The 26507-nt window shown below is 66.0% G+C and overlaps 1 protein-coding gene across 4 annotated transcripts in view; it reads right to left on the bottom strand.

The window, feature by feature from the left end:
• RXRA (retinoid X receptor alpha) overlaps nt 1-26507 on the bottom strand; it is a 95427-nt gene that overhangs the window by 44447 nt on the left and 24473 nt on the right. Inside the window, exon 1 of one of the 4 annotated variants that reach the window (XM_043566531.1) lies at nt 23655-23677. The exons of 2 other annotated variants lie outside the window; for them this stretch is intronic. The gene's annotated coding sequence lies outside the window, so the exon portion shown is untranslated. Of the gene's footprint in view, nt 1-11233; nt 11259-23654; nt 23678-26507 lie in introns of those variants that run through there. One more of the 4 variants, XM_043566530.1, reaches the window with a different exon arrangement.

The following is a 26507-nucleotide window of genomic DNA, read 5'->3' as shown; positions in this document are numbered from 1 at the left end:
GAGCACCAACTCCTACCCTGTGGTCGCTGGCTTAGGTCTGAGCCCAACAGCCCAGGCTGGTCATCTCCCACCCCTGCCCCTAGCCCAAGACCGGCCCTCAGGTCACCACTCCCAGCCATCTACCTCTTGAAAACCTCTGAGCCTCAGATCTGCTCCAGCTGCCCCCCCTCCCCTACGTCTGCCCTTCACAGAGGTACCCGGATGGCCCTCCGAAGGTCTGGGGCTCTTTCCTGAAAAGCTGTGCCCAGGTCACAGAGCTGGCAAGAGGTTCTGCCAGGCTCAGACCCTTACCAGTCTGTACCTCTCCCCACAGTGGGGGAGCACGAGCCTTCCGGCCCACCCTTCTGGGGCTCTGCTGTCTCTGCAGCAAAGCGGGCCTTCAGCAGAAGCTGTTGGCTACCGTCTACCTTGGGACCTGCCGCTCCAAGGCCCCCGATCCCAGGACTGGTGGCCCTGAGCCCTGCCGAGGGCCTCTTCTGGCCTCTGGCCCCCAGAACCAGGTGCAAGGGATTGGCAGAAGGTGAGGCTGCCTGGCCAGTTCTATCCCTGCCCGGCCCAGGAACAGGAGTGGGGCAGCACAGTCCTGGTAGCCGTGGGGCACAGGCCCAGGAGGCCCGCCCTTCAGGCCCACCGCACTGCCACGCCTGCCCCCTGCACAACCAAGGACGCGGACCTACCCGACCCAGGGGCCAGACTCCATGTTTCCTGCCTCCCTGCCTTCCCTCCTCCCTGCCCCATGGGTTTGCTGCCCAATCGCAAGGTGGGCACGAAGCAGCCTCTGCTCCTTGGGCGGCACCGACCCGGGAGGCACCAACTTCTCACAACCAACCACCCAGCCTCCCCGGCCCACGAGAGAGCCCCCCACCTCCCACCGCACAGCCTGGTGGGAGGCGGGGTCTCTGAGAGGGAGGCCGCGAGCAGGCCCCCACACACCCGCTCCCCCTACTCCCCCGTGCCAGGTCAGCGGCACGTCTCAGCACGTTACCCCACAGCCTGGCCCCTGCCACCCCCGCTCCTAGGATCAGCGTGACTCACGGGGCTGGAACGCCGCCTGGCCCCCAACGCAGGCGGCCGCCCTCTGCACACACACCTGTCCAGACTCGATGCTGGCAGATGGCAGGAGGGCCTGGGAACTGGGTGTCCCCAACGCTGTGGGGCCGGCCAAGCACCGTGTCACGGAGGGGCTCCCAGGAGGGATGCGGGAAGGTTGTGTTCGGGCAAGTGGCTCAGGAAACGCAGCCCCTACAGGGCTGGAGGCCCGATCCCGAAAGCCCGAAGGCCCAAGGGCCTCCACGAAAGGGCCTAGGACTCAGATGGGGCCACTGCCTCCCTGACTCGCCCGACCCAGAGGCCAGCATGCCGACCAAGCAGGGAGGGTCCCAGACCCTCCAAGCCCAGGCACAGGGGCCACTGCCTCCCCCCACAGGAGGCCGGGCTTCACCCTGGGGGGCCAGGCAGATCTACAGGCCCCACCCCCACATGGAGCTTCCGCTCAGGCCAGGCCAAGGTCTCAGCTGTCCATCAGGGGTGTCCCGTCACCTCCTGGGAACGAGGGATGCTTAGAAGGGGCAAGAGACAGGAGAGCAAAGCCCGGCCAGCAGTCAGGGGCGCATGGGAACACCCCCAAGCGGGCAGCCACATCTTGGCTCAAAGGGCCAGAGCTGGCCTCTGACACACAAGGGCCACCGACAGCAATGCCCATTACCCTGACTCACCACCCCAAGGGTGGGGGGCCACTGCGGCCCCTCCTGACCGCAGGCCCCCCGAGGCCATCCCTACAGATGGCCAGAGAACAAGGGAGTCCCCGTCCCGGGATGCCTCCAGGAGCACAGAGTGCCGGCCACCCGGGTCTCCCGTGAATGGGTCACAAAGGTGTCCTGAGATGGCCCCGACTTCACCCTTGGGGAGCCCACGGGAAGTGGGCAGAGACCTTGGAGGAAGATCTAAGGGGCCTCACTTAGTGCGGGTGAACGGGGCCAGAGACTGAAGGAGAAAAAAAGGAGAAGGTACGGGAAAGAATACGGCCAAGGACAAACAGGACAGGGATCAGCCAGGCATCCAGGCCTACTGCACACCTACGGCCCCCCTGGGCCGGTGAGACAGGAGGGGGCCAGGAGCCTGGCCCCAGGCCCCAGGAGCTGCACCAGCAGGAGAGCCACTGACCGGGTGCTGAGCCCTGGCAGCAGGCCCTGCCCCACCCGCACCCCCCGGGGAGGGAAGGAGAGGGGCTCACAGCCCCGCCCAAGGACAGAAGCGGGCCTCTCTTCCGGGCACAGGATGGAATAGGACAATCTGACTCGAGGAAACAAAACAAAGTCACAGCCAAGGGCAGCCCTGCTCCCACCCTCCGCTCAGCTTGAGGGACTCACACAGGCAGCACGTGGCCAGGGGCCAGGACGGCCGCCTGCGTGCAGGACCTCCAGTGGCGGCTGGAGACAGACGGACGCACGGTCAGGCCGGGGCACCTCTGGGATCCGGAGCCCTCGGCGCGCAGAGAACAAGCCTCCCTCAGCAAACCCTGACTCTGAGGGGAGCCGCAGGGCAGTGCACCACCTGGGGGTCAGGCCCCACCCCCACCCCGGCTGGTGAACCTCGGCCCTGAGCTGGCGCTGGATGGGGAGGTGGGGGGGACCGCCACCTCCACCTGACCCGGGGCACTGCCACGGTCTGGCTGGCATCTACCGCCCTCCCAGCGGACAGGGAACGCGCCCCAGAGTCTGGCTTCAAACAAGCAAACAAACCAGCAAGTATCCTCAGTTCTCTCCAGGCCACGGTCCCCCCAGGGCAGACTATCACTTCCGCTCCACCTTGAGACAGGAGGGTGGGGGTGGGGGGGTGGCATTAAAGCGGAGGAAGGTGTGGGGCCAGGGTCCCGGTGCAGGGCCCTGTGCATAACCATCACACTCGCGGTGGCCGGGCACCCCCGGGAGCTCAAGCCCTCGCCCGTACTCTCTCCCTGCCCTGGCCCTGCCCGGATCGCAGCTTCCTGCTGAGGGCGCCCCTAATCCCCAAAGGCAGTCGGCCAGGCCATGCCATCGGCAGCCCCACACCGGCCCTGCCACCCCTGCATTTCCCCAGGCCCCCTGGGGCCTTGCTCAGTGCCCCATCGCCTCCCCAGTGAGGCTGCGACCAATGAACACACACACACACACACACACACACACACACACACACACACGGGAGCAGAAAGGAGAGAGCAGAAGCCATGAACAAAAACTCTAGATCTCCGGAAGAACAGGGCAAGATCCAACCAGGGGGAGACGGCACGTGTGGACCAGGCCACGCGAGACTCTGCTTCGACCCACGGTGACGACACTGGGGGCAGGCTCCCCCGCAACACCCCCCCCACTACAGACACCCAGCATGGAGCCCGCGGCCATGGCGGAGAAGGCGGCGGTGCCCAGACCCCGGGGCCACCAGGCCGGCACAGGGCGGGCCTCACCAGGCACAGTCCTGCCTCCAGCACCAAGGACACTCACACACCACACCGCACAGGCAAGGGCTTCAGTAAGGACGGGCACCTCAAGAGGCCCTTGACATGAGGTCCAAGAAGAGACAGAGACACAGAGCGACAGCTGCCAGGACAGAGGTGATGGGGTTGGTGGGGGCCGTGTGGGGTCGCCAGACCGAGAGGTCCCCAGAGCCGCACACAAGCGGGATGGATGTACAGTGTTCATGGTGAGCGCATTCGGCCTCGAAGCAAGGGGCCGGCTGCCCACGGGGGCCGCACAACGGGGACCCTGCCCCGGAGCGAGCTCCTTGGTCAGGTGATCAGGAACTCAGGCCACCACCCCTGCGCTAGGGGACGGCACAGGGTGACCGGGGGGTACCGGCCCAGCCCATCGGTGGCCTGATATCCCGGGAACAGAGGGAGGGGCCCCCTGGTCCCACAGCTCAGAAGCAACAAGCCTAGGATTCCGCCCCCACCAGGTCCCAGACGCTAACCAAGACTGGCCAGGGCCCCCGCTCTCCAGTGCCGGCCCCTCACTACGCTCACCTCCAGGCCGGGGATCTCAGGGCCCCCAGCAGGACCCGCCGGCCCCAGTCAGGAACAGCAGCCGAGAGTGTGCCGGGGAGGAAGGGAGGGTGTGGGCCCAGGACGCACAGACCACGCTCGGCCTGGAGGTGAACTCAGGCCGGCCCACCCGCCCGGCCAGCCACGGTGAGAGTGCGGCCCGCATCCACTCCAGCCCTCCACAGGCCCAGAAACTCCAGGGCCCTTGGCCCTCACCGCGGCTTCCGGCCTCTCTTGAACCCCACAGACAACGTGAACCCTACCACCCCTCAGAGCCCAGACGGCTCGTTGGTCTCAGGTGCAGGATGCTGGCCAGGTCCTTCCCGAAAGCCCCTGTACCCTCAGATGGCAAAAATGCCCCTGCCAGGTGCCCCAACGGCTCCTGTAAATGCCAGCCGGAGGGGTGCCAGAGTCCCCTGATTATCCCTGATGCGCAGGACCCCGCACTGGACGCTTTAGAACGTGCGCCTCATTCGGGTCTTTCAAATGCTCTACGGGCATCGCCATCTTTTTACAGACACAGAGAGCGAGGCTCCGTCACACAAAGTTCAACCTACCCAAGGCCACGCAGCTGGTCAGTATGGGCCACACTTGAGATCAAGGCTGCCGGGCAAAGGTGCGGTGGGGGGAGGGGGGGGCAGGAGACGGCCGTGTTAGGAGACACAGCAGAGCGGGCAGCAGGGGTGCTGACGTCAGGGGTGCTGGCGGGAGCCTGTGCCCTCACAGGTGGGCGGAGACCACTGAGGCAGGGCAGTGAGGCCTAGATAGGCCTGAGCACACGCACACGCCCCACAGGCACACCCTGCTGGGGGTCCGGTAGCCCCTGGAAACCCCAACCCCGGGCGAGGCCCTCGGGGAAGCGGGAGGGCAGCGACCAGCACGGGACCCCCAGGGTCCCGGGTCCTCTCCAGGAGCACCCCGGTCCTGTCCTCCACTGTCCATGAGTCCTACCAAAAGGCCAGGTCTCCTTCCTCCCCCAAAAGAGGGCAGGCCGCTTCTATGGAACATCCTAACTTTGACAGAAACCAAAAATCTAGACTCCGTTTTTGTTTCAAATGTAAACGCCGGGATATGCCACGAGCTATCTGCGGTCGAGAAAGAGGCCAACCCCAGGCAAGACGCCCGCGGCACTAACCTTGGCGGTGGGGGGGGGGGGGGAACGCGATGGCTGCTTTTCGCTTTGGCTTTGGTAACAGAGTCGCAGGGTGTTTGGTTTGGGGTTTTGGGAGGGGGGGGGAAGTGCTGTATAGAATCTCAGCATCCCCCTGTCTGCCGGCCCCTGGCACAAACCCCCCACCTAAAGCCCCTCCACACCAACACAGATTTGATTTTCCCCAAAACTCCACCCACCCAGGAGCCCCTCCAACCCTGCCCCCAGGTGAGTTGGAAGAAGCCTCGGGAGCTCCCTGCCCGGACCCCCGCCCACTCGCCTCTGCCCGCCCGTCGTCCTCGGCCGTCAGGAGGAGAGGCCACTCGGCAAACTCGAACGCCAGCCCATCCGAATGGTCCCTGGGCTGACCCAGACGTGAACCGGGGTTTACTCTGGGCCGGGGCCCGCGGGGGGGCCTCTGCCAGCTGCCCAGGGCCAGCTCCCCCCAGCATGCCCCAGAGCTCCAGAAAGGGCCAAGGCCCACGAGGAGAACCCCCCGCCCCACCCCACCTCCCAGACCCAGACCGCACCAGCGGAGCACCCAGGAGCCACTCCAATTCTGGAAGCAGGAAGGATCCTGTGGTACCTGGGCCGACCACGGCCACAGCGGCCACCACCCCACCCCCGCCCCCCGCCCTCCTCTTGCTCGTGCTGTCTGGGCCTGCCCACTCTCCTCCCCCAGCCTTGGGAACCAGGTCACTTCCAGGAACGCGCCGGCTCTCTGGCCTCTAGGCTTGGACAGGGTGTTCCCTGGGCCGAAATTCCCTCTACGTGTCTCCTGGCTCTCTCCAACCCAATTTAAACAACACCTCCTCCAGGACGCCCTTATGATCCTCTTAGCCAGAGCAGGGACCCCCTCTACCACATACCCCGGAGAGGGCCCCCCTGCTGGCTTGTCTGAGGCTGCTAAGGTCTGGGGGCTCCTGAGGGTAGGAGCCCCAACTGGTCCATCAGGCATCCCTGGGGCCTGGCGTGCAGAGGTCCCCCATGAGGTCTTATAAATACGTGGGCAGGGTGGTGGTGAGAGAGGTAGGAACGAGCCAGGGCAGAATGCAGGATTCACCGAGAACCAGCCAAGCAAGCAGCAAGTTTTAAAGAGATCCCAAAGCACCGACAAGCTGCGCAACCCCCAGCAGTTAAACAACCCCTCTGAGTTTTTATTTCCTCTTCTGCAAAGAGAGGCCATCACACATGAAGAAAAGGGACCAGGACACAAGTGGAGGAGACGAGGGGCCACAAAGCTGGCCTTTCCTCATCCGTCCCCACAGATGGTGAACACAGGTGGAGAGCGGCCAGCGGCCCACAGCCAGCAGACCTGGGCTCCACTCCTGGCCACATGACTCATGGCCAGGTGGGGCCGCAGGCATCTGACTCAACCCCACTGGTCTCAGCGCCCCTGTCCTCAGAAAGGCTTCTGCTCCCTTCACATATCACGGAGTGCCCGCCAATGAGACACCTGCCCCCCACTGACACCCGTGCTAGGAATAGGCAGATAAACAAGGCCGGGCCCTGCCCTGGGATGCGTAGTCCAGACTCACACGGAGACCCTTCCAGGAGCCCACAAAGAAAAGGTACTCTTATCTGAGAGCAGACATCAGGGAAGGCTTCCCGTAAGAGGAACCACTCGCCTTCCTCCAGCTATAACACAGTAGATTCCTATGTTCCCCTCCAAACCAACCCCTGCACTCTGTGCAAACGGGACAGACACCCCTGCCACAACCCCAGGGAGGGCGGCAGACAGATGCAGGGAGCCCTGCTAGCAGGAGGCATTGAGACCAGGGCCCAAGTCCAGTCCTACCCCCTCCTGGCCATAGGCCACAGGGAACGACGTCACCCCCCTGGGCTAGGACGTTCTCATCTGGAACACAGTTCAGGACGGAAGCGGCGTGGCTGAGCACGGCCCTGGCGCACGGCAGGTGCTCAATAACCAGGAGCCACTCCGGGGGCCACGGGCCTTCCCACCACGGCAGTCCCAGCCCAAGTGTCACCCACATCCTCCCCACCCCAACCACAGGGACTCCCACCTTACCAGAGCCCAGGTCTCCCGACACCCCCTTCTCCACGGCCCCTGGCTTGGTGGTTGCCTCGCTGTGTGGCCCAGACCCAGCCCATCATCGTCTCTGGGCATCTGCTTCCTCCTCCATAAGACACCAGTCTCCAGCGCCCCTCCCCTGCTGACGAGCGACAGTCAGACGCCGCAGCCAGGGTGAGGCCTGACCACAGGTTCCCAGAAGCCCGGGCCCCTCCGTCCCCGTAGCAGGGGCCTTGTTGTCCTGCGAGGCCCTGTCCTGCTCGCCTACACCCAGAGAGCCAGACCTTGGAAGTATTCTCAACCAACTCTGTGCCCGGGTTGGCGGGGTCCCCGTGGGGACCCTGGGCCACTCGCCCGAGGCGGCCCACCTCAGAAGGGCAGAGCTGGGGTGTGCCCCCCGAGATCACACTCTCCCACCATACCGTGTCCTCCCGGTCTGACCCAGAAGAACCCCAGGGAGGGCGGCCTTCACCGTCCAGCAGTGTGGACGGGGTTTCCTGCCCACTGGCGGTGTGACCCCAGCAGGTCACTTGGGCCCTGGAAGCCCCATTTCCCCCCTAGACACCAAGCATGAGCACGGAAACTCTAGGGGATAAGGGAAGGCTCCACAATCCCCCCAAAGTCAAGGGCCTGGAGCACAGGGGGTGACCAGTCACCACAGCCATCGCGGCCGCTGTCTGCCCTCTTGCAGGGCAGTCCCAGGCACCAGGCCCTGCTCCAGGGCCCCCACTTTCCACCATCTCCTCAGCAGGAGGTCAGCCCAGAAAGGGGCCCACGCTCAGCCAGGCCAGTCCCCAGGGGGCGCAGGGGCCGGGACCCTCGGCTGCACCATCTGCTACCTGACTGGTGCACGCCCACCAGGCTGGAGAGATGTCCCCGGGCTGCCTCCCTCCTCCTTTCCCTTCCCTTCCCTTCCCTTCTCCTCCCTGCCCTGCTGGCCACAACAGCACAGGCTCCAAGCTCTGGGTTCAAATCCTGCCCCCTCCCCCAGTCCAAAGCCCAGTGATCTATGGAAAACGGGCAGGTCACAAGGACTACGTGGGCCCGGAGTAATGTCACCCCCTCCTGATGCCACGAGCGCTGCCAGAGCCCCGGGCGGCCTCTCCTTGTCTCCTCGGGGAGGAAGCGAGGAGCCGGGCACCCCGGACCGGGAGGCGCAGGCTGCACCAGGCTCCCGACACCGGGTCCTGTGACGGGCTGGCAGGATGTTGGGAAACCCGTGAGCACTTATTTCAACACCGCCGGCCACGTCAGCGACTGGTTTCAACACGCAGGCACCCGGGAAGGACCACCGCCATCCTGTCAGGCCACCCGCCTGCCACGCCGTGCCACGCAGGGGGGATGCTGGCCTCGGGCACAGCGCTCTCGGCCCCCTCCCCTCACCGTCCCCCAACTTGGGTGACATCCCTTGTCCTCAGGGACTCGCGGACACAGGGTTGGGTCATTTCAAAGGTGCAGAGGCCACCCCCAAAGCCGGTTTGCCACACCCCTGCGCCGGGCTGCAGGCCCAGTGAGCCAGGGGGCACCGGGCCTAGCATCAGCCGCCAGGCTCTGTCCCAGGCCTGCGAGCCACGGCTGTGAAGCAGCGACAGGAGTCCCCTGCGGGCCTGCCGGGGCGAGGCCGGGGCCTCGGGGCACCCCGCCAGCCCAGACCTCGCCAGGCCATCTCAGCTGACACGGCGGCCGGTCAACTTGAGCGAACACGCGCCCCTCTGCACAGCCCAGCCCAGCCCAGGGCCTGCTTGTGGCCCACACCGCTTTGCTGAGTTATCAGCAAAATGAGAGTGGGGCCCGTGCTCCAGGAAAACGGTCCCACTGAACTCTCAGGGAGGTCCCGCCCCACAGAGGAGGACACTGAGGCCCTGCGAGGGCAAGGGACTCCCCCAAGGACACGCCTGCAGGAGCGGGTCGGCAGGAACCCCTCTGACCCACACCCCAGCTGCCTCCATGGGGCCAGCAGGAGGGCAAAAATGTGGTTGGGGTGGGGGTCTGGTGGGAAGGCAGATCGGCTTTAGGGGTAAATCCCGGGGGAGCGGGGACCGTCTGCTACCGGCCTAGGGTCCTGCCACCTGCTGACCCCAGAGCCGGCCCAGGGGCCCCAGCTGCAACCAACTCCCCCCCAGCTGTATCTCCAGCTCGGGGGCTAAGGTTCCCGGCACCGCCACCCACCATTCAGCTGGACGTGGCCTTGCCCCAGGCCCTTGGTACGCATCGCATCCCGAATGAGCTAGCAGAGCGGACCCCGGGCTGGCCACTGCCTCCCTCCGTGACTGCGGTACGCCCTCCACCACCTTGGCCGTGTCCTCTCCTAGCAGGGCTGGCCCAGGAGCGTCCCTCCCTCCAGCCTACCCACGGCCCTCAGAGCCTGCCTCAGCCGGCCCCGCCCACCTGCAGCCTCACCACCGGCTCCAAGGGGCCACGTGTCTGTCCGGGCGCCCCCACCCCTGCGTCCCGCACAAAGCACAGACGACTGCCGGGGACAGCTCGGGGTGACAAAGAAGGATGCCTGGGGCTGCCAAGCTACAACTGGCTCCCTGAAATCCCCAAGGGCTCAGCACAGCCAGGCCGCACCAACAGAGAGACACAGAACTCCAGACGAGGGGTGACCGGCCTGCCTTCCACACCAGATGCGGGGACACGGCAGAAAGCCCACTGCGGGAGACAGAGGGTGAACCAGCACGCAAAGGAGGGAATTAGGGGTCGAGGGGCAGGGAGGCCCGGTGTGGTTCTGGGGGCCCGGAAGGGCTTCACAGAGAACCGGGAACAGGAGGGGCCGGCGGGGCCAAAGGCAGCCCGGCGCTCAGGGCAGGGGAGCAGCTGGCCAGAGGGGAGCCTGTCGGGGGAGAGCAGGCTCTGCCAGGCGGCAGTGGAGCCAGGGTTCAAGCTCAGGTCCGAGGACATCCAAACCGTCAGCCCACACGGCCCCCTGAGGCCCCTGAAGGCATCTGCTGGTGAGGACGGGCGGGCCTCCTTCCTGTCCCCACATCAGGAGACCGAGGCCAGATCCGGGGAGTCAGGCAGTCAGGCGCCCCCCGCCACGTGCCCAGCCGAGGCTGCCACCTGCTCCTCACACCGGCCTGCGCGAGTCGGGGTCCCCGTGCAAGTGTACATGTATGTGTGTGTGCACGCACACCCATGTGTTTGCGTGCAAGCTTCCGGGTTAGATGGGGCCTTGAGCTGGAAGGAGGGGTCTCCCGATTTGGCCTCTCCAATCCCCCTTGCCGCCTCCAAGCCATAAGGCTGCAGGAGACGGTGGGGCAGCGTGGGGACGGAGGCCCGCCTGGCCCGGGGGGAATGCGCTAAGGTCACCCAGCTGCCCCAGGTGGAACCTTGGACCAGGCCCATGACTCCCAAGCCCAGGCAGCACGTGCGGGGAAGGGGGCCCTGGGTGGGGAGCTCGTGGGGACAGCAGGGCCCAAAAGGCCCTCAGAGGTGTGGTGGCCACCAACCCCCACAGCCACACGTGCACACACACGTGTGCACCACCCACAGAACAGCACACCCGCTCTCTCTCTCGAGGCAAGACAGCCAACTTTCCAGAACCTTCTGCTGCCTGGGCCTTTTCACTCCACAGGGAGCATCTCTACCGCACCAGAGCACAGGGAGGCCCCCTGGCAGGGGGTGACCAGGGCTGGGAGGGAGCCCCCGAGCCCACAGGGGCACCCTCATCGGAGCCCTGGGACCGCTGCCCTTCTTTCTGGAAGGAGGCCTGGCCACACCCCCATCAAGCCCTGAGCAGCCCTTCCCGGAGCCTGTGGGGGCACCGGGCAGCAAGGGAGGGAGCAAGAGCTGGGAGCAGGCAGGGCCACACACCCAGGCGTGTCCTCCTTCACTGGGAGGAGGCCGCTGCAGGGACAGGGGCCCGCTCAGACAAGGTCCAGGACGAGGTGTAGCTTTACGGGGACCACCGCCCTGCTGTTCATCTTCTGCAGGCTGCTATTCCCCAGGATGGGGCTGGGGAAGCCCCCCGCTTCACCCCTCAGACACTGGGAAGAGTCCCCAGGGGCTGGGGAGACCCCCCCCCCCCAGATCATACCCGCTGCAGCCAGGCTCCCGGGCGTCGCAGAAGCGGGGTGCCCTCGCGGGGCAGCCCAGGCCTGGAGCACAACCACACAGGCGGCCTCTCCGAGGAGGGGAGAGGTGGCTCCAGAGCGAGCCGAGCGGTGTTTGTTTAATGACAAATTACGCCAAGCAGGCAGAGAGCGTCTTATCGCAGAGATACCATCAACTGATGTCAGGGAGCTCTGGGAACTATTAGCTTAATTAGCAGTTCCTGCCGGGTCAGCGAAAAGTGCTGGCTGAGCGGGGCTGCCAGAACCGGGCTGGGCAGGTCCCGGGGTGGCACCTGGTAGGGAGAAGCCGGCACGGCGTCGCCCCTCGAAGCCCTCCACCCGCCGGCGCTAAGGACGTGCTGTGCCCCTGGGCGGGTGCGTGCGCCCACACACGCCCACTGCCCAGGGGGGCAAGCGAAGGCCTGGGAAGCAGCATGAAGGCAGACTCCACGCCCAGGACACACCCCAAAGGCCCCGACGGCCTGGCAGGGGGCTAAGAGCCGGCCTGGGTTCACACCCGGTCTCCAGGCGGCCGGTCCCCCTCTGCACCGCCAGCCCTCCGGGGCCCCAAGGCCACCGCCCCAGCTGCCCCTCCAGGGCGCACAGCGTCCACGGCCCCGCAGGGCCTGCCGGGGCACTGCTCGGCCTCAAGCGAGCGATCCACCTCTCTGGGGCTCAGTTCCCCGCACGCCCACGTCGTCGCAGCTGTCGTGGGGACAGTCTCTCCGGGGCCCTTCACACGCTGAGGCTGGATTTCCAGGTGCTACTCCCCCGAAGCTGGAAGACCAGGCCAACAGAGACCCTCTCCAGCCCCACCCGGCTCCTCGTGGGCGGGGAGAGGGGCACACCCCCTGGGGAGAGACGGTCGTCCCCACCCTCCCACGGCCACACTGGCCCCAGGCCAGCCTCTCCCGTCCAGGGGGGCCTGGGGCGGGGGGCAGCCGCGGCCGGTGCTGGGGAGGGGGCCACTTCCGCTGCCCCCGGGAGCCCGCCGCGGCCGGCTGCTGTGCCGCCGACACCCCGAGGTAATGCGATCCAGATGTGGCCGGTGGTGCGAGAGGGGAGCGGCCCCGCGCCCTGCTGAGGGAGCTGGAAGCGGCCTGAGATAATGTGGGATTCCTGAGCCCGCGCCCAGGCCCGTGGACCCGGGAGGGTGGGAGAGCACAGGCTGCTGCCCCTCCCTGCGTGTGCGCGCCCAAGACCACCCAGGCGGGACAAGAGCCGAGACACCACCCACCCTGGGACCGCAGCCCCTCTGCTGTGGCCCCCGCGTCTCCGAGCCTCAGTCTCCCGTCTGTGCCCGGCAGGGGCACCTCTCCCGGGCTGCTGCTGAAGCACCCGGGGGCCGGCCCGAGATGCTGAGGACGTGCCCACCCAACCCCTCCAGGAAGGAGGGGGTGCCAGCAAAATCCCGTGGTCTTGAGGCTCCAGCCAGGACAGAATACTGCTCCTAGAGGTCACTCACCTGACCCCTGACCCCCGATCCCCCCCACAGAGGACTCAGCTTCATTGCTGAGCATTTGCATGTACCTCCCTGGCCAGCCCCACCCCACATGGGACTCCTTCCCCAAATCAGGCCTGAGCCGGGCAGGATGACAGGGTGGGGGGATTCTTTCTGCCTGACACATCTTCCTTTCCTTCCAAGTGCCCCTCCTTGAGTCTGCCTGGCCCCTCACAGCCACCCCTGGCCAGGGTCTGCAGCCACTAAGGTCAAACCAACTGTCCCATCCCAGGTACACTGAGGGTCAGTAAGAGCTCGGTCCACACACAGCACAAACCCCGGGGCCTGGCACTGGCCTCGTCCAGCTAGCAACAGCTGAAGAGGGTGGAGCAGGGGCCTGGCCACACACGGCCCCAGAGCCCCCCGTCCACACTGAGGCCATTGTGTGTAAGACCCCAGATAAGCCAAGAACGGTCAGGTCTCTCGGAACATGTGGTACAGCTGCTTTTCTCGGAGCAGGTGCACCGGCCAAAGTGTCCCCGAGGCTGGGATGGCCGACACTCCGGGCGCACCCAGGACCCGGGCCCCAGCTACCTCTCTGGCTCACCCGCCCAGGTACCACTGCCCCCCAAAGGAAAGAACAGGTGGGCAGAGGGGCTTCTGGCCAGCTGCTGGTGGGCTGAGGTGTGGCCCTGAGTCTCCACCTCTTCGTCTTCAAAGGGGGTTCTCAGGAGGACCCTGTGAGACGGCACGCATGGATGCTTTCCCCGGGGCCTGGGGCGCAACCTGCACCCCGACCCCAGCTCCGTTCCCCACCCGAACCCGCACAGCCTTCACCGTAGGAACCCCCCACCCCAGACACTGCAGGACTGGCCCCTCACACAGGGTGCCCGGGCATAGGGCACAGCTCTCTCCGGCCTGCCTGCTCTCTTCTGAGAGGCAGGGGAAGCAGCAAGAGGGGACAGACGTCCTCATCCATAATGCTCTCCAGCCAGGGCCAGGAGGTCAGCTCCGCCTCGGGCACTCAGGGCCCACAGCCACCACCTCCCTGACCCAGCCCAGGTCACCTCCAGCAGGAAGCCACCCAGAAGTCCCAGAGGAGGCCAAGGCCAGGCGAGCAGGGCAAGGCCGCAGTGAGAATCCCAGTCCGACCTGTCGGGGCCTCAGCTTCCAAACTGTAAACTGCCCCGTTAGGCTGTTGCGACCCGAGAAGGGACAGTGCCCGTGACAGGTAGGCACCCGAAAGGGGCTTCTGTCATTAGTGTCAGCAAAGGCCCATCCTGGATCCTCTTAGCAGATCACCTGGCCTGTCTCCACTGGGGTTCCAGGCCCCCGCACGTCGGACGCTCACCTGACCTTCTGCCCCTCCCGGGGCCCATGAGCTCCCGCCCCACTGCTCCGGCACCCTGTCCCCGAGCGCCTGCACCTCAGACAAGACGCCGTGAACCTTGGAAGCTCAGCTCGGTGAGAAGAGGCCTTGATTCAGCTTGAGATTTGGAGGGAAAGAAAGATCAGTCACAACACCACGGCAGGAGTCTAGAGGCCAAGAGCAGAAAGCCCGCTCGCGGCGTGGACCACCGCCTCTCAGCTGTAACGTTCTCAGGGAAGACTCCTCCCCGAACTCCTAAAACGAGTGGGGATTACAGACCGTAGGGAGCCCGAGGCTCACTCCAGAGTCCGCGGCCTGAACCCACGTGTGCCGGAAAGTGGGCGCTGCCCTGGACGTGAGGAGGCCCAGCGCGCCCTCCCGACCGGGCGCCCTCAGCGTCCGCGTCCGCGTCAGCAAGGGGCAGCGCGGGGCCGTCCTTAGGACCCAGGGGCCACGCCGACCACGCCCAGGCAGACGGGCAGCCGTGCCACCACATTAGCCAAGCGCCGACGTGCACTCAGTACCCGGCCCGGCACAGGATGCCTCGCTCCTGGCAGCGTCCTCGCCACAGCTTCACACGGCCCTGTGGCCGCGGGCACCACCTGGGGCCTTCCTGGAGATGGTGGCAGAAAGTCACAGAACCCAGACAGCAGCAAACAGCCACGCAGACACGGGAGCCCCCGCAGGGGTGAGGGGTGAGAAGCGGGCCAGCACTCGGTAGAGAGCCTGCGTGCCCGGTCCACCCCGAGCCCGCCAGGGATGGGCGCTCAGATGGGAAACCGGTGAGCGGCGAAATCAGTGGATCCTCTAAATGGACGCTTTCCACCCCTCCCCTCCTGGCAGGGAAGGGGTGGGCGGACGGCCCCGTGGGCTCCGCAGGGAACGGGACGCCTCGGAAGCAGGCAGGCCGTGGCTGGATGTGTGGGGACGGAGAGCCACGAGGTCCTGCCGCCCCACTGGCCCGCAGCCATCACTAGGGTTACATCCATCACCAGACATGGTGCCCCCCGGCTGGGTCTGTGTCCCCAGGCGGAGCACTGCAGAAATGAGCACCCGGCACCACCAGGAGGGGAGGCAGGTGGGAGGGAGGGGCTCCTGGTGGTATAACAGTGTCAGCAGAGCCTGGGCAGGGAGAAAGGAGTGTGGGAGGGAGGCAAGGCACGGGCTCAGGTGGGCGGTGAGAGCGAGGTGAAGCCCTGTGGCCTGGCTCAGCTACGGCTCCCACACAGACCCCAAGTGTCACTCCGGGGGGGCCTCTTGCCTCTCCTGCTCAGAGGGACTGGCCACAGGGGCCCCTGTGCCCAGCCTGGCGTGGCTCCTGCCCCCTCGGGGCTCACAGCCAGGTGGGGACAAGCCACCAAAGCCATGGAGCTTGGGGCACAAGGGAAAGATGCTGGGGGCTGTGGGAGCATCCGACGGGGACCCCGACTTGGGAAGGGGTCCAGGAGATGCCCCATCCAGCAGAGCCCCCTGTGGGGCTGGTCCAGGCTGCGGGACGCGTGCACCTGGGCTGAGGCTCCAGGCAGGGCAGGGGCTAGGGATGCAGGTTAGCCCAAGGACAACGGGGACCCACGGAAGGCAGGCGGGGCAGCACCACCACAGCATGGACAAGCACCGCTCACCGTCCGTCCAGAGCCGCGTCCCCTCCCAACCCACACGGGAAGTGGGACAAAGGCCAGGAGAGGCGGTGCCAGCCAGGGGCGAGCTCAGGGCTGGGAGAGGGCCAAGTTCGATGGCTGCACTGCGGGGCTGTCCCTACAGGAGCCAAGACGCCTGCCCAGCAAGGCTGTGGGAACATCCCGGCCCCCCAGGGTGCTCACTGCAGGGGACACTGTTGTCCCCAGTCTGCAGACTGGCAGGGGAATCTCCAGCCCGGGTTAGACCAGGAGGACACCCAAGGTGCCCAGGCTCTGAGCTCTTGCTCTGGAAGCTTCTACCACCACCTGGTCACTTAGGCGGAAGGAAGGCAGCCCTGAGAGCCACAAGCCTGTTCCCAAACAAGGAACCTCCAGAGCCATTAGGTGCCTGCTTGGCAATTAAGAGGCACAAATTATGGTGCCACAAAGCTCGTTACCAACGAATGACCGTGTGACCACCAGCAGCACACAGTCCCTGATGAATTGTGTTAGGGGTGTTCATCTCCGGGAGCCCCAGCACCTCCATGCCTGCAGCCCTATCTGTCACCTGCACCCGCCCGACACTGTGTCCCAGCCCCAGACAGCCTGTGCCCCCCACCGGATGGACTGGGGCTGGATGGAGCATGGACGCCACACGGGGACATTAAGGGAGAGAAGGATGCGGTGGGATGCACGGGACAGTGGGGCAGGTCCTCAAATGAGCCTCTGCACGCAGTAGGCCCTCAGCTCGAGCTGGTCATGGGACCCAGGGTGGTGTCCGGGGGTGGGGGGTGGGGTGGGAACAGCACAGAGACAGCCACCTGCCTCGAGAGAGGCCTCAGTTTCCCCATCTGTGAAATGAGAACATTAAACAGGATCTCTAAGTTCCCCTCTGGCTCTGAGACCAGGTGCCTGACCCAGAGAAAGTTCCAGAATCATTAGCCGATAAACAAATCAGCAAAACGGTTACTACGTTAACGTGATGAGTCAGATGGCAGGGCACGTGGGAAAGTCAAGTCTGACACCAAAAGGCCCGCTCTCTCCCATCAGATAAGACCTGGCTAGAGCCGGGGAGAGGAGGAGCTTACGAAAGGCAGTGGGGGGCCCAAGCCAGGCACGGTGTGGGGGCTCCTCCGGCCAGAGGCACCCCAGAAAACTTGCCAGGCTTCCTGGATTCCAAGACCACCCGGAGGGGGCTCCCGGACCCCAGACCAGAAAGACAGGGCTCAAGGGCTCTGACAGCCACTGGGGAAGGGACCCCCCCCCTCCCCACAGCCTCCCCTGCCCCAGATCGCGGTCCCAGGGGGCCCTGCCTTCCTGAGCGCCCAGCGCCCACTGGGGCCTGCCCCACCTCAGCCCGGATGGAGGTCCCAGGCCGTGGCCCTGCTGGGGGCAGCCCCTGCTCACACTGCCCCCCAAGGCCTGGATGGTGAGACCCCAGCCAGAGGCCTCAGATCCCAGGTCTGGCCCCACACAAGGCAGGGCCGGCGGCCAAAGCGCCGCCTGCCCGACGCCCGATCAGGTTCCTCCGTTGCTAATGAAGCTTCCACACACCCGAGCCGTGAGCCACGGTGGCAGCGGCACCTGCAGGGGCGTGGGCACCCACACCGGGGAAAGGAAGCGGGCTCAGAGGGGCCACGCTCGCACCCGAGGCTGGTGCAGGGCCACCGGGCACCATCCCGTGACCAGCAGGGGTGGCAGCGGGAAAGAACAGCTGCTTCCTGCCCGCTCTGCCCCCACCCCTGACAACAGGCGAGTGTGCAGGTAGTGTGGCGCTGGCCCAGCACCCCGCGGCCAGCCCGGGGATCCTGGGCCGCCCCCAGGCAAGACGCGGTGAAAGCAGGGCCTCAGGGAAGGGCCTCCTCCAAAGGGGCCAGAGGAAACCGGCCTGCCGTGTGCAGCCTGCAGCGGCACTTAGCCCTGGGAATGACGTCACTGCACCACTGCCCTGCCTGGCTCCCCGCCCCCTTGCCAGCCTCGGGACCCCGGGCAGCTCCAGAACCTTCTGCCGCCCTTTGGTGGGGCGATGAGGAACCAGGCTGCACGAGCCCCTTCCCTGCACAGGCCAGGCCCATCCAGGGCCCCTTCCAGGCTGCCCTGCCCGAGAGGGAAACAGACGGGAGGCGGCCTGGGGCCCGGGCCAGGGCACCAAGAGCTGTCACAGGACCTTCCACACCCCAGTGAGAGCGGGGGTGCAGCCTGCCAGCTGCTCCCACCAGGGCTCAACCCTAGCTTGTTCTGGACCCCGATGCCACACACGCACCCAGCCCTCTCCTAGGATTCGGGCCACAAACGATTCTATGTATTCAGCGGACTCAGTGAGCCGTCTTCATCCAGGTCAGGAAAAACCAATCCAGGCCCACTGATGGGGAGAGGGGGTTAGCTACCTCCCCGGGGGTCCCACCCTCAGTGGCCCAGCACCTCTAGCAGACAGAGCCACACTCCAGCGTCCCCTGAGGCGAGAAAGAGGGGCTGGGGGGCTGGGAGAGGGCAACCACCATGACTAATTAGCTCATTACTGCCGCGTAATTATCTCAGGGCCGCACTCCAAAACACAAGAGGCCCAAGGGCGCCCCGTCAAAGCCACTGAACCCGACACACCCTCGTCAGGGTCTGCATGGCCTTGGGTGTGGGTGTCCCCTGCTGGGCCTCAGTTTCCCCAGCTGCAGAGTGAGATCAGTGGCTTTCAAATCTGGCCCTAAGGTACCCTCAGATGGAGCAGGGACCCCCCCAGAGCCCAACCGAAAGGAACATTTGCCCCCTCGCTCTCACCTACGATGGCCCGGGACAGCTCTCCACGGCCACTTCTGCACCTCGGTCCTCACCCAGCCTCCGCCCAGCCCCCCGACTCTCTGGCTGCAGACCCGAACTCTTCCTGGGCCTTCCCCCAAGCTTCTCCTGTACCCAGGCGTGCTCAATAAATGCTCCCCGAACAGAATGGGCCCCACTGTCATGGGGGGGGGGGAGGCTTGGCCCACGAGGGCTCCACCTGCACCTCCCTTCTCCTGTCCTGGGACCCCCACCCCTCCCCTGAGCCCAGGGCCGCCCATCGCAGGGCTTCCGCTCCCCCCACCGCCACCCTGCCACCTGAGCAGCACACTCTCAGACACAGGCCAGGCTCAGACCTGCCAACACTCCCAAGGCAGCCGCGCCACCTCATGGAGACCCCAGCCCTGGCCCAGGCCCGCCCCAGGAACAGCCTGTCTCCGCCAGGGCTGAAGGCCCTGCCCTGTCCTGCTGACTGATGACCAGGCCCAGGAGAGCGGGGGAGGGAGGGCCCAAGGCAGCTCTTCTCTGCTGGAACCACACCCAAACAGAAGCCTGGAAAGCCAGATCCCGGGATTCCTGGAGAATTCTCTGCGCCTGGACCGTCTGGTTCCCGCACACAACGCTTCCACGATTCCCACAGGGTCAAGTCCAGACTTCATACGGGGCCCCTGAGACCTGCCAGGCCTCAGCTCTTGACCTCCCCGCACACACCCAGGACTCCTCTCTGCACAGGCCTCTGCATAGGCTGCTCCCTCGTCTGGACCTGTAGACTGTCGCTTCTTCCAGGAAGCCTTCCCAAAAGCTCCACCCCAGCCCAGGTTAACGGAGACGCTTTTCACCCAGGACCGCAACTGCCCAAGTCCCGTCCCTCGCCTCAACTACACCCTGCACCCTTGCCCACCTCCTGCCTGAAGACTGTGGCCTCTGACAGTCTGACGGGCCTCCTGGCCGGCTTGCGGCTCATTGAGCCGGGATCCTCACCAGGCAAGGACACCCCGGCTGGGCTGGACAGAGTCTGCCATTTCAGCCCCGACGGGGAAGAGAGCTCACTCTTGGCCCAGGCCGGGGGTGGGGCACCAGGGCAGCCTCTCAGAAGCGACACGCGGCCTCCTGTGGGGACCGCCGTGAAGGAGATGACCCTCGGGTGGCGGACGACCAGGGTCTGTCCATGGAAGCACACGGAAGCACCACAGCTCATTCCAACCATGTCCCAGAGTCTCAAAAAGATCCCACGATCCGTTTCCCCCACGTGCCCGTGTCCCCAGGGCACCCTTTCACTGGGTGGCCCAGGTCACAGTTGGTATCTTCTGCCTCCTCCTCGGCTGTCACTTCTCCCTGCTAAACTCGGGTTTGCTACAAACTGTCCCCGAGGTCTTGTCCTATGATAAGACAGGTCAAAGGTCACCAGGGCAAAACTGATAAACTTACTAAGAAACCATGATTTACAAGTTTCTAAGAACAGAGGATCCGAGCTGAGGGTAGCCCTTTTTGCCTCCTTCTGGCACATGTCTGTGTTCCAGAAGGTTCTGACTAGCAGAAATCTGACTTCTGGCTGGGTAGGGCATTTTCTACCTAAAATCTGCTCTCGATTACGTCCGCCAGCCAGTCCCCTGCTCTGTGCAAAGCCCCCTTTCTCAGGACCCGCAAGGAGCCTACATGAGCCGCCCGCTCTAGGCAGTGACCTCCGGCCAGGTTCTCCCCTCCACCCCGGGCAGGAACCAAACCTGTCCGACTGGCCCAGACAGTCCTCGCCTGACAACTATCTCACCATCGCATTTCCCCACGGCACCAAGCAAGAGATTGCAACAGGCCCCGGAACAGATAAGAAGACTCGGGGTGTGGGCTGGGGGCTGGGGGCGGATTCTTGTTTTGTTCTGTTTCTGCCCTAGATGCGCCTCCACTGCTCCCCAGCCCTGCGAGGGGCCCGAGGCCTCCTGGGGGTGCCCTGCAGGAGCCTGGGTGCTGGGGCTCCGGGGCCGCCTGCCCGCTGGGTGCCGGGTAGGGAGGAGACAGGCGAGCGGGCCCCAGGGAGCCGCCCTCCGTGACAAGCTGGAGGCTGAGCCAGCCCCAGGGCAGGGTGAGGCTGGCGCGGTGTGGCCATACCCCTGAGAAAGCAGCTCTTTCCCAACTGTGAGGACACACCTGCCACCAGCCACGCGGTGCCCTTCCCTTCCAGCTGGCCCACGATGAGAAGGTCCACCATATGCCCAGTCTGGGGCTCAAGGGTGTCCGGTCCAAGAGCCACCGAACAGGACCATCACCAGCGCTCTCAGGCCCTTCACTGGGGGACAGGGGCTGGTGCCCTCGGGTGAGGCACTAACTCTCCCCGAGCCTTCTCTGGATAGAGGGGCGTCTGGCCCAGGCACGCTCATCTGCAGGGCTCTGCGGCGGGTACACGGTGGGGTCCCTCAGCCCCCTTGGTCTGGAGGTCCGTCAGGGACCGTTCTCATGGGCCCGGCCCGACTGCCCGCATGTGTCCCAGGCGTGAGCTGGACAATTCCTTTCCACTCGACAAAAACCCAACACACGACTCTTTTCCCCCCAATTCACTGCTGAGGAAAGCCTGGCTCAGGCCGTCTGAGTCACCTGCCCACACGCCCTGCTCCCCAGTGGGGGTCGCCCACAACAGACCGATGTAGTCCACAGTGTGGGGTGCTGAGAAGTCGGATGAAGGTGGGGCGGCTCCCAAGGAAAGCCCCCGCCTGCCCCAGCCCCCAGCCCCCAGCCCCCCAGGACGGCCAGCAGGGTTCGTGGTCTTCCAGCCCCGAGAAGAGGGAGACCTGGCCTCGGACAGGCCCTGCCGCCCTGCGGGAGGGCGAGGGGCGGGGGGAGGGGTACATCAAGGCCCAGCAGCCATCCCAGAGGGCAGGTGGCCACTCCAGAACCCAGCCACAGTCCAGCCTCCCCCACTCAGCGCTTCTCTGACCCTTGGGAGCAGGCCGACCTCAAAACCTCCGGTCTCCCAGGACCAGGGTGCTACAAAGCTTTCCAAAATGTGCAGATTCCTGGGCAGGACAGAGCCCAGGGCCCTGGGAGGAACCCCCAGCAGCGTTCCAACCTGTACGAGACAGCCGGGTCCCTACCTGCCTCCGTGGTGTGGCAAGGACCCGCCGCCCTTCCAGGCTGCCGTGCATGGAAATAGAAGCTGGGTGCGTCCCCCCACCCCCAACAGCCCTCATCCGGCCCTGGCCACAGAGGGCACTCTGAAACCTCGCTGCGGACAGCTGCTTCACCAAGCCCCTTGTTCCGGGCCTGGGCCTCTCCCTCCCTGCGCCAGCCGGGACGTGCGGCCCCGGGGAGGAGAGAGTGACCCACACTGACCAACAGCGACCCCTGGGCCGGGCTGAGCCGTGAGCACTTGAGCATCGTTCGCCAACCCAGCCCTCCCGAGGGCAAGACCAGGACGCCAAGGCCAGGAAGGCGCGGGGGTGAGGGTGCTTTCCGACACCTCCCAGACCCACAGCGAGGCTCGGGCTGGTTTTCGCTGACAGGCCGGGGCCCGCCGGACAAGGGCTCCCTGCCCCCTCCAAGCTGGACAAGCCGCATGGCCCACCCAGCACTGCTCACACTGACCCAGGAAACCCGCGGCACAGATCCCAGGGCCTGGGGACCACGCTTCTGCCAGATGAGGACGGACCGGGGGGGGGGGGGAGACAGAGACACGGGCAGCAGGGGCCTCCCCAGCAAAGCCGCTGCCCCTCTCGCCCGGGGGTGGTGCCCAAGCACTGTGCGGGCAGAGGGGAGCCTGGCGTAGAGGAGGGCTCAGGGATGCCCAGCCCCAGCCCCACCCTGGACCCCAAAGGCCAACATGGGCAGATGAGAGAGGGATATGCGTTCTTCGCGGAATTCTGCGTCCTGGGCCTTTCTACGACGGAGACCCCATACACGCAGCTTCCTGAGAGTAGGGGGGCCAGTCTCTCTGGGGGTCACTCTGGTCCAAACATGCCAGAACTCTGGGGCAGGCTCCCAAACTCCCCAGTGACACTTCCTGTGGCCCCTGCAAGGACAGTCAGAGTGCACGGATCTACAGACAGAAGCCACAGATTGAGGGCTGGGATAATCATCGCCTGAGGAATACGGAGGGCCCGGGGCCCGGGAGGGCGGTCTGACCCAGATCTGAGGCTCACGGCAACAACAGAGCTCCTGAAGACTGGAGTCTCACGGATGCCCGGCGCTCACGCGGAGCCGTGTGGAGGGCACCCAGGAACGTGACCCGGATGCCCTGAGCCGGTGGGTCTCGACCTGATGGCACGTTAGGACCCGTCAGGGAGTCACTGAGAAGCCCCAGCGCCTGGGCACACCCCCGGGGCCGCTGGTCTAGTTGGTGTGGGGTGTGGCCGGGGCACAGGGTGCTTTGCAAACTCCACCCGTGGCCCCGAAGGGCAGCCACGGCGAGCGCCACGGGCTGGCCCACGCGAGGCTGTGGTTAGTGCGGGAGATCCGTTCACCCCGGCACCTCCTCCGGAAGGCCTCCTCCGCCGGGCTGCTCGAGGACAGAGGACGTGGAACCTGAGGCAGTGAGCAGCCGACGATTCTGCATGAGTCAGGACAACGACAGACACAGCCCCCCTGGCTCAGCTCTGGGTGGAGGAGCCCGGCTGCAGGAGCAGCGGGGGGCCGAGGACCCCGGCCAGCCCCGCAGGGCACGTGCCTCTTCCTGTGCCGTCCTCCCGGGCACACGCCACCAACCCGGCACGGCACACCCTCCTGCCAGGGCCCAGACCCAGACTCCTCGCTGCTGAGCCCCGTTTATTCAGCCCACCGGAGCAAGGGTGCCGGCCGCACGCGCCTACCGTCTTCCCAGGTAGAGGCGTGGGGGGAGACATGTTATGGAGGCAAGAGGTCACGGTCTAGTCCTGGCTCCCTTTCTCCAGGGGCCTGGGGGCCACTGCTCTCGCAGGCGGCACCTCTCCTTCACCCCGACCTTATCCAAACCAGCACCTTCGGAACACTTTCCCCGACCGGCAAGGACTGTGGATGTGTGCGGAGCGGTCCCCGAGTCTGGCCAACATCACCCGGCCCAACAGAGGTCAGGAACCCCGGGTGGCTTGACTTACCAAAAAGGTCCACCCAGCCCTGTAAACGGATCCCGTTCCGAAGGCACCCCTTCCCTTCCCGAGGCCTGGCATCACCTGGCCTGGCATCCCGAGGCCTGGCCCCTCGAGCCCCCTGCCCAGAGACAGACAAGGAGGGGCGGACCACCTGCTGACCTGGAGAAGGAGGGGGGTGCCCAGGCGCCACCTCCAGGAGGCCTGGAGCGTGCTGGGGACACACAGGTTCCAAGAAGGTGACAGGACACCTCTGGGTAAAGCCAACGCTCTTGAAAGCAGGTGAGGGTCTGCTTAAAGCAAGGAACGCCAGGCCGCGAGAAGGGAGACCGGCCTAACGCGTACAACTGTGAGCACACGTGCACGTGGACAGGTGTAGGCACGCACGTGCACACGTGCACGCCTACAGCCCAGGCCACCCGGGCTCCCCAGGACCCCACAGCCCAGGCCACCAGAATCTCGGCCTCCTGGGGACATTCGGGAGCACACCTCCAGCACCCCTTCCCCGCCGAGCCAGCTCAGGGGGACCCCGGCCCCCAGAGCCCCCTCTGGGCCTGCCCTGCCCAGCCTGCGCCACACGGCCCGAACCACCGCGCTCGGCAACCAAAACCGCAGGACCCGCCAGGTGTAAAATGCCTGGTGATGCCCACGACAGGAAGAGGGGCTGAGTCCCCGGGGAAAGAAAACAAAGACAAGGAGAAGACGGGCCTGCGGGCTCAGTGCTGCGGGTACGGGTACGGTCGGGAGAAAGAGCAAACAAAGGTGCACCAGCCCCGCTTCGGGTGACTCGGCCCCCACCTCCCCCTGCCTGCCAGAGAGGCCAGCTGAGGCCTCAACGTCCCCAAAGGGAGTGGGGCACCCTTGCTCCCCCGGCTGACTGTGCAAACAGCAAGCAGGACCCTCTCTGCGCCCCCGCAGGACACACACGTGGACATTAAGAACCGAACGCAGAGCCGCACCCCCAGGCAGGCACCGCCCCCCCCCCCCCACCGGCCCCAACCCCTCGGCACCTGCACCGGGAAACCGATGCCCCGCCCGTCAGCAGCCGGGATCAGCTCCAAGAGAGGCCCAGCAGGAGAATGGCCGGAGGCTGGGTGGTCCAGACACTCAGCCTTGTGCAGTCTGCTGCCTGGCGAGGGGCCACTTCTGCCCGCCACTGGGCAGCAGAGAGGAGGGGAGGGGCAGGGCAGCACGGCCAAGTCCGGCGCGCCCGCCAGGGGGCCTGGAGCGGGGCCCCTGCACCCTCCCTGGTGCCTGAGATGCACCCAGGGGCCCTGATGCAGTCTTTCGGACCCCTGGGGGTCCCGGCAAGCAGCCACCTGGCTGGATGCCCCCACCTCCGTGTCCTCCTGACCCGGTGCACCTGCCAGGAACCCTGACGCGCTCACCTCGAGCGGTGGCACTACCCATTCAAGCACAAGCTCCCTAGGCCCGGAGGCCGCGTGTCAGCCGGCCCGCCCCTCTGGTCTTGCCAGGCACCCATCAATCCACCTGGGCAGCCCCGGAAAGAGGCCCTCTCTCCCTCGGCCCCAGGGCCCAGTACACCGTCCCCCTGCTGCACCCGAGCCCTGCCTACCCTTCCCACATCACACCTGGGACCCTCACCGTCCCCAAGCTGCCCGTGTGACCTCACGCCCCCCCCCAGAGGGCTGCCAGGGCTCCGGCTCTCCAGGCGCCAGGCAATGCAGGCACGACAGGTCTCCTGACCGGCGGGAAGCCAGACCTCAGCCACCCAGGCCCTCTCCAGCCCCACACGTGCACACGCACAGACGTGCGCACACACAGAGGCCGGACTCTCCCACCCAAGCCTACGTATATGCACAGACCAGAATGACCCCACCAACGCATGCCAGCACGCGCCCAGGCCCCGCCACAGCCTCTGCGTGGCCTCCACCGAAGACTCGCAGGCCCCCCGCACGCCCGCTCCAACAGCCCTCCTGTGCGCCGTCGCCTCTCGCTCGGACGGTCAAGGATTCATTCACGGCAGCAGATTGGTTCTTACATCTTAATTAAAGAAGGCCGCGCAACGGCATTTTCAACAGCGACGTCACGTTCTAACAGACATGGCTCCGTCGCCGAGAAAGATGCTCCAACAGGCCGGACACAGAGGCGGCGCCCCTCCTCCGCCCTCCGGGAGCAGCCCTGCTTCAATTTTTAATCCGTTGATGAAATATTCACAGGCCAGGGAGGGGATCACATTTCCCGAGGTGTCGGTTCCCTGCCCTCTCCAGGGGCTCCCCCAGCCAGGAGGACACCAAGTTCGGGGGGATGAGGTCAGGGCGGCCTGGGGGAGCAGAGCCCAGACGCCCGCTGGCCCCACAGCCGGCATCCCGCCCGTCACCTGGGTCGTGGGTGCTGCCTTTCCCGTGTCCCGGCTCTGGGGGCCTCGCGAGCCGTGCCAATGGTGGGGGGCCTCTAGTGGGTGAGTCCCTGCGGGAAGTCTCCAGCAAGACCTCCCTGGCCACAGTCCTGCCGTGGCTGGACCCCCAACGCCAGCCCGACCTTCCGGAAGGAGCAGCCCCATCCCTAGCACTGCAGTTTCCGAAGCAAAGCGTCGCAGGGCCCGGCCCCTGACGCCAACCCTCCCTCACGATCGGGCAGTTACGCCTCAAGGTTGAGTGTGCTGTCCCTGCAGGAGAAGAGAGGCCCTGCCCGCCGTCCCTGGGCACCTGCCCAGCCTTGCCGAGGAGCAGAAACGTGGCCAAGCTGTCAAGTGCGGGCCCTGTCCCCTCACGGAGCCACCACGCGGCCCACAAGGGACGGTGCTTCAACCAGCAGCGGGACCCTCGGCTCCCCGGAACGTGTCCCCACGGGCACTGGTAGCGGGGCAAGGACACCCGGCCTCCCTCCCTCCCACCTCCACCTCTCAGCAGAGAACAAAAACATCTCAGAGGAGCAGCCCCTAGTGTGGCCAGGAGACTCCCGCCTGGAAGGAGAGGAGGGGGAGGGGGAGGAGGCAGGGGAGGAGGGGAGGGGAGGAGGGAGCGGGGGAGAAGGGGGCGGAGGGGGAGGACA

This window comes from Prionailurus bengalensis, chromosome D4, assembly GCF_016509475.1.
Source record: "Prionailurus bengalensis isolate Pbe53 chromosome D4, Fcat_Pben_1.1_paternal_pri, whole genome shotgun sequence".
NCBI lineage: Eukaryota > Metazoa > Chordata > Mammalia > Carnivora > Felidae > Prionailurus > Prionailurus bengalensis.
The sequence above is the reverse complement of the archived record's forward strand: the minus strand, read 5'-3'. Positions and strand labels throughout refer to the sequence as shown.